The sequence below is a fragment of the Amblyomma mixtum genome, chromosome 1 (assembly GCF_055824585.1).
Source record: "Amblyomma mixtum isolate Tamu chromosome 1, ASM5582458v1, whole genome shotgun sequence".
Lineage (NCBI taxonomy): Eukaryota > Metazoa > Arthropoda > Arachnida > Ixodida > Ixodidae > Amblyomma > Amblyomma mixtum.
The window spans coordinates 121,998,249-122,005,535 of NC_143012.1; positions in this window are offsets into that span (position 1 = coordinate 121,998,249).

Sequence of the window (7,287 nt, forward strand, 5' to 3'; positions counted from 1 at the left end):
AATTTTGGAGTTTTGGAGTTTCGGAGTTTTGGAGTTTCGGAGTTTTGGAGAGTCAGGGTTGTGGAGTTTCGGAATTTTTGAGTTTTGGAGTTTTGGAGTTTCGGAGTTCCGGAGTTTCGGAGTTTCGGAATTTTGGAGTTTTGCAGTCTCGGGAGTTTTGGAGTTCTGGAGTTTCGGAGTTTCGGAGTTTTGGAGGTTCAGGGTTGTGGAGTTTCGGAATTTTTGAGTTTTGGAGTTTCGGAGATTTGGAGTTTTGCAGTTTTGGAGTTTTGGAGTTTCGAATTTTCAGAGTTTCGGATTTTTGGAGTTTTGGAGTCGGTGATTTGGAGTTTCGGCGTTTTAAAGATTCGGGGTCTTGGAGTTTCGGAATTTTGTAGTTTTGTAGTTTTGGAGTGTCGGAGTTTTGGAGTGTTGGAGTTTTGGAGTTTTAGAGTTTTGGAGTTTTTGAGTTTTTGAGTTTTTGAGTTTTGGATTTTTGCACTTTTGGAGTTTTGGAGTTATGGAGTTTTGGAGTTTTGGAGGTTCAGGGTTGTGGAGTTTCGGAATTTTTGAGTTTTGGAGTTTCGGATTTTTGGAGTTTTGGAGTTTCGGAGATTTGGAGTTTAGGCGTTTTGGAGATTCGGGGTCTTGGAGTTTCGGAATTTTGTAGTTTTGTAGTTTTGGAGTGTCGGAGTTTCGGAGTGTTGGAGTTTTGGAGTTTCAGAGTTTTGGAGTTTTGGAGTTCTGGAGTATCGGAGTTTTGGAGTTTCGGAGTTTGGGAGCTTTGGATTTTCGGAGTTTTGGAGATTCGGGGTTGTGGAGTTTCGGAAATTTGGAGTTCTGGAGTTTTGGAGCTTTGGAGCTTTGGAGTTTTTAAGTTTTCGATTTTCGGAGTTTTGGATTTTTGGAGTTTTGGATTTTTGGAGCATTGGAGTTTTGGTGTTTTGGATATTTGGAGTTTCGGAGTTTCGAATTATGGAGTTTTCGAGTTTTAGAATTTTTGATTTTTGGAGGTATGGATTTTTGGAGTTTCGGAGTTGTGGAGATTCGGGGTTGTGGAGTTTTGGAGTTTTGGAGGTTCGGAGTTTTGGAGTTTTGGAGTTTTGGAGTTTCGGAGTTTTGAAGTTTCGGAGTTTTGGAGAGTCAGGGTTGTGGAGTTTCGGAATTTTTGAGTTTTGGAGTGTTGGAGTTCCGGAGTTCCGGAGTTTCGGAGTTTCGGAGTTTTTGAGTTTTTGAGTTTTGGATTTTTGCACTTTTGGAGTTTTGGAGTTATGGAGGTTTGGAGTTTTGGAGTTTTGGAGTTTCGGAGTTTTGGAGTTTCAGAGTTTTCGAGGTTCAGGGTTGTGGAGTTTCGGAATTTTTGAGTTTGGGAGTTTCGGAGTGTCGGAGTTTTGGAGTTTTGGAGTTTTAGAGTTTCGAATTTCCAGAGTTTCGGATTTTTGGAGTTTTGGAGTTTCGGAGATTTGGAGTTTTGGCGTTTTGGAGATTCGGGGTCTTGGATTTTGGGAATATTGTAGTTTTGTAGTTTTGGAGTTTTGGAGTGTCGGAGTTTCGGAGTGTTGGAGTTTTGGAGTTTTAGAGTTTTGGAGTTTTGGAGTTCTAAATTATCGGAGTTTCGGAGTTTTGGTGTTTTGGAGTATCGAATTTTCAGAGTTTCGGATTTTTGGAGTTTTGGAGTTTCGGAGATTTGGAATTTCGGCGTTTTGGAGATTCGGGGTCTTGGAGTTTCGGAATTTTGTAGTTTTGTAGTTTTGGAGTTTTGGAGTGTCGGAGTTTCGGAGTGTTGGAGTTTTGGAGTTTTAGAGTTTTAGAGTTTTGGAGTTTGAAATTTTTGAGTTTCGTATTTTTGGAGTTTGGAGTTTTTAAGTTTTGGATTTTTGAGTTTTGGATTTTTGGAGTTTTGGTGTTTTTGAGTTTTGGAGTTTTGGATTTTTGCACTTTTGGAGTTTTGGAGTTTCGGAGTTTCGGAGTTTCGGAGTGTTGGAGTTTTGGAGTTTTAGAGTTTTGGAGTTTTGGAGGTCTAAATTATCGGAGTTTCGGAGTTTTGGAGTTTTGGAGTATCGAATTTTCAGAGTTTCGGATTTTTGGAGTTTTGGAGTTTCGGAGATTTGGAATTTCGGCGTTTTGGAGATTCGGAGTCTTGGAGTTTCGGAATTTTGTAGTTTTGGAGTTTTGGAGTGTCGGAGTTTCGGAGTGTTGGAGTTTTGGAGTTTTGAAGTTTTAGAGTTTTGGAGTTTGAAATTTTTGAGTGTCGGATTTTTGGATTTTTGGAGTTTTTGAGTTTTGGAGTTTTGGAGTTTCGGAGTTCCGGAGTTTCGGAGTTTCGGAATTTTGGAGTTTTGCAGTCTCGGGAGTTTTGGAGTTCTGGAGTTTCGTAGTTTCGGAGTTTTGGAGGTTCAGGGTTGTGGAGTTTCGGAATTTTTGAGTTTTGGAGTTTCGGAGTTTTGGAGTTTTGCAGTTTTGGAGTTTTGGAGTTTCGAAGTTTCGGAGTTTTGAGAGTCAGGGTTGTGGAGTTTCGGAATTTTTGAGTTTTGGAGTTTTGGAGTTTCGGAGTTCCGGAGTTTCGGAGTTTCGGAGTTTTGGAGTTTTGCAGTATCGGAGTTTTGGAATTTTGGAGTTTCGGTGTTTCGGAGTTTTGGAGTTTCAGAGTTTTCGAGGTTCAGGGTTGTGGAGTTTCGGAATTTTTGAGTTTGGGAGTTTCGGAGTTTTGGAGTTTTGGAGTTTTAGAGTTTCGAATTTTCAGAGTTTCGGATTTTTGGAGTTTTGGAGTTTCGGAGATTTGGAGTTTTGGCGTTTTGGAGATTCGGGGTCTTGGAGTTTCGGAATTTTGTAGTTTTGTAGTTTTGCAGTTTTGGAGTTTTGGAGTGTCGGAGTGTCGGAGTTTCGGAGTGTTGGTGTTTCGGAGTTTTAGAGTTTTGGAGTTTTGGAGTTCTAAATTATCGGAGTTTCGGAGTTTTGGAGTATCGAATTTTCAGAGTTTCGGATTTTTGGAGTTTTGGAGTTTCGGAGATTTGGAATTTCGGCGTTTTGGAGATTCGGAGTCTTGGAGTTTCGGAATTTTGTAGTTTTGGAGTTTTGGAGTGTCGGAGTTTCGGAGTGTTGGAGTTTTGGAGTTTTGGAGTTTGAGTTTTAGAATTTTGGAGTTTGAAATTTTTGAGTGTCGGATTTTTGGATTTTTGGAGTTTTGGAGTTTTTGAGTTTTGGAGTTTTGGATTTTTGCACTTTTGGAGTTTTGGAGTTTAGGAGTTTTGGATTTTTGGAGTTTTGGAGGTATGGATTTTTGGATATTCAGGGTTTTGTTGTTCCAGAATTTTGGAGTTTTGGAGTTTCGGAGTTTTGGAGAGTCAGGGTTGTGGAGTTTCGGAATTTTTGAGTTTTGGAGTTTTGGAGTTTCGGAGTTCCGGAGTTTCGGAGTTTCGGAATTTTGGAGTTTTGCAGTCTCGGGAGTTTAGGAGTTCTGGAGTTTCGGAGTTTCGGAGTTTTGGAGGTTCAGGGTTGTGGAGTTTCGGAATTTTTGAGTTTTGGAGTTTCAGAGTTTTGGAGTTTTGCAGTTTTGGAGTTTTGGAGTTTCGAAGTTTCGGAGTTTTGGAGAGTCAGGGTTGTGGAGTTTCGGAATTTTTGAGTTTTGGAGTTTTGGAGTTTTGGAGTTCCGGAGTTTCGGAGTTTCGGAGTTTTGGAGTTTTGCAGTATCGGAGTTTTGGAATTTTGGAGTTTCGGAGTTTCGGAGTTTTGGAGTTTCAGAGTTTTCGAGGTTCAGGGTTGTGGAGTTTCGGAATTTTTGAGTTTGGGAGTTTCGGATTTTTGGAGTTTTGGAGTTTCGGAGATTTGGAGTTTTGGCGTTTTGGAGATTCGGGGTCTTGGAGTTTCGGAATTTTGTAGTTTTGTAGTTTTGCAGTTTTGGAGTTTTGGAGTGTCGGAGTTTCGGAGTGTTGGAGTTTTGGAGTTTTAGAGTTTTGGAGTTTTGGAGTTCTAAATTATCGGAGTTTCGGAGTTTTGGAGTATCGAATTTTCAGAGTTTCGGATTTTTGGAGTTTTGGAGTTTCGGAGATTTGGAATTTCGGCGTTTTGGAGATTCGGAGTCTTGGAGTTTCGGAATTTTGTAGTTTTGGAGTTTTGGAGTGTCGGAGTTTCGGAGTGTTGGAGTTCTGGAGTTTTGGAGTTTTAGAGTTTTAGAGTTTTGGATTTTTGCACTTTTGGAGTTTTGGAGTTTAGGAGTTTTGGATTTTTGGAGTTTTGGAGGTATGGATTTTTGGATATTCAGGGTGTTGTTGTTCTAGAATTTTGGAGTTTTGGAGTTTCGGAGTTTTGGAGTTTCGGAGTTTTGGAGAGTCAGGGTTGTGGAGTTTCGGAATTTTTGAGTTTTGGAGTTTTGGAGTTTCGGAGTTCCAGAGTTTCGGAGTTTCGGAATTTTGGAGTTTTGCAGTCTCGGGAGTTTTGGAGTTCTGGAGTTTCGGAGTTTCGGAGTTTTGGAGGTTCAGGGTTGTGGAGTTTCGGAATTTTTGAGTTTTGGAGTTTCGGAGATTTGGAGTTTTGCAGTTTTGGAGTTTTGGAGTTTCGAATTTTCAGAGTTTCGGATTTTTGGAGTTTTGGAGTCGGTGATTTGGAGTTTCGGCGTTTTAAAGATTCGGGGTCTTGGAGTTTCGGAATTTTGTAGTTTTGTAGTTTTGGAGTGTCGGAGTTTTGGAGTGTTGGAGTTTTGGAGTTTTAGAGTTTTGGAGTTTTTGAGTTTTTGAGTTTTTGAGTTTTGGATTTTTGCACTTTTGGAGTTTTGGAGTTATGGAGTTTTGGAGTTTTGGAGGTTCAGGGTTGTGGAGTTTCGGAATTTTTGAGTTTTGGAGTTTCGGATTTTTGGAGTTTTGGAGTTTCGGAGATTTGGAGTTTAGGCGTTTTGGAGATTCGGGGTCTTGGAGTTTCGGAATTTTGTAGTTTTGTAGTTTTGGAGTGTCGGAGTTTCGGAGTGTTGGAGTTTTGGAGTTTCAGAGTTTTGGAGTTTTGGAGTTCTGGAGTATCGGAGTTTTGGAGTTTCGGAGTTTGGGAGCTTTGGATTTTCGGAGTTTTGGAGATTCGGGGTTGTGGAGTTTCGGAAATTTGGAGTTCTGGAGTTTTGGAGCTTTGGAGCCTTGGAGTTTTTAAGTTTTCGATTTTCGGAGTTTTGGATTTTTGGAGTTTTGGATTTTTGGAGCATTGGAGTTTTGGTGTTTTGGATATTTGGAGTTTCGGAGTTTCGAATTATGGAGTTTTCGAGTTTTAGAATTTTTGATTTTTGGAGGTATGGATTTTTGGAGTTTCGGAGTTGTGGAGATTCGGGGTTGTGGAGTTTTGGAGTTTTGGAGGTTCGGAGTTTTGGAGTTTTGGAGTTTTGGAGTTTCGGAGTTTTGAAGTTTCGGAGTTTTGGAGAGTCAGGGTTGTGGAGTTTCGGAATTTTTGAGTTTTGGAGTTTTGGAGTTCCGGAGTTCCGGAGTTTCGGAGTTTCGGAGTTTTTGAGTTTTTGAGTTTTGGATTTTTGCACTTTTGGAGTTTTGGAGTTATGGAGGTTTGGAGTTTTGGAGTTTTGGAGTTTCGGAGTTTTGGAGTTTCAGAGTTTTCGAGGTTCAGGGTTGTGGAGTTTCGGAATTTTTGAGTTTGGGAGTTTCGGAGTGTCGGAGTTTTGGAGTTTTGGAGTTTTAGAGTTTCGAATTTCCAGAGTTTCGGATTTTTGGAGTTTTGGAGTTTCGGAGATTTGGAGTTTTGGCGTTTTGGAGATTCGGGGTCTTGGATTTTGGGAATATTGTAGTTTTGTAGTTTTGGAGTTTTGGAGTGTCGGAGTTTCGGAGTGTTGGAGTTTTGGAGTTTTAGAGTTTTGGAGTTTTGGAGTTCTAAATTATCGGAGTTTCGGAGTTTTGGTGTTTTGGAGTATCGAATTTTCAGAGTTTCGGATTTTTGGAGTTTTGGAGTTTCGGAGATTTGGAATTTCGGCGTTTTGGAGATTCGGGGTCTTGGAGTTTCGGAATTTTGTAGTTTTGTAGTTTTGGAGTTTTGGAGTGTCGGAGTTTCGGAGTGTTGGAGTTTTGGAGTTTTAGAGTTTTAGAGTTTTGGAGTTTGAAATTTTTGAGTTTCGTATTTTTGGAGTTTGGAGTTTTTAAGTTTTGGATTTTTGAGTTTTGGATTTTTGGAGTTTTGGTGTTTTTGAGTTTTGGAGTTTTGGATTTTTGCACTTTTGGAGTTTTGGAGTTTCGGAGTTTCGGAGTTTCGGAGTGTTGGAGTTTTGGAGTTTTAGAGTTTTGGAGTTTTGGAGGTCTAAATTATCGGAGTTTCGGAGTTTTGGAGTTTTGGAGTATCGAATTTTCAGAGTTTCGGATTTTTGGAGTTTTGGAGTTTCGGAGATTTGGAATTTCGGCGTTTTGGAGATTCGGAGTCTTGGAGTTTCGGAATTTTGTAGTTTTGGAGTTTTGGAGTGTCGGAGTTTCGGAGTGTTGGAGTTTTGGAGTTTTGGAGTTTTAGAGTTTTGGAGTTTGAAATTTTTGAGTGTCGGATTTTTGGATTTTTGGAGTTTTTGAGTTTTGGAGTTTTGGAGTTTCGGAGTTCCGGAGTTTCGGAGTTTCGGAATTTTGGAGTTTTGCAGTCTCGGGAGTTTTGGAGTTCTGGAGTTTCGTAGTTTCGGAGTTTTGGAGGTTCAGGGTTGTGGAGTTTCGGAATTTTTGAGTTTTGGAGTTTCGGAGTTTTGGAGTTTTGCAGTTTTGGAGTTTTGGAGTTTCGAAGTTTCGGAGTTTTGAGAGTCAGGGTTGTGGAGTTTCGGAATTTTTGAGTTTTGGAGTTTTGGAGTTTCGGAGTTCCGGAGTTTCGGAGTTTCGGAGTTTTGGAGTTTTGCAGTATCGGAGTTTTGGAATTTTGGAGTTTCGGTGTTTCGGAGTTTTGGAGTTTCAGAGTTTTCGAGGTTCAGGGTTGTGGAGTTTCGGAATTTTTGAGTTTGGGAGTTTCGGAGTTTTGGAGTTTTGGAGTTTTAGAGTTTCGAATTTTCAGAGTTTCGGATTTTTGGAGTTTTGGAGTTTCGGAGATTTGGAGTTTTGGCGTTTTGGAGATTCGGGGTCTTGGAGTTTCGGAATTTTGTAGTTTTGTAGTTTTGCAGTTTTGGAGTTTTGGAGTGTCGGAGTGTCGGAGTTTCGGAGTGTTGGTGTTTTGGAGTTTTAGAGTTTTGGAGTTTTGGAGTTCTAAATTATCGGAGTTTCGGAGTTTTGGAGTATCGAATTTTCAGAGTTTCGGATTTTTGGAGTTTTGGAGTTTCGGAGATTTGGAATTTCGGCGTTTTGGAGATTCGGAGTCTTGGAGTTT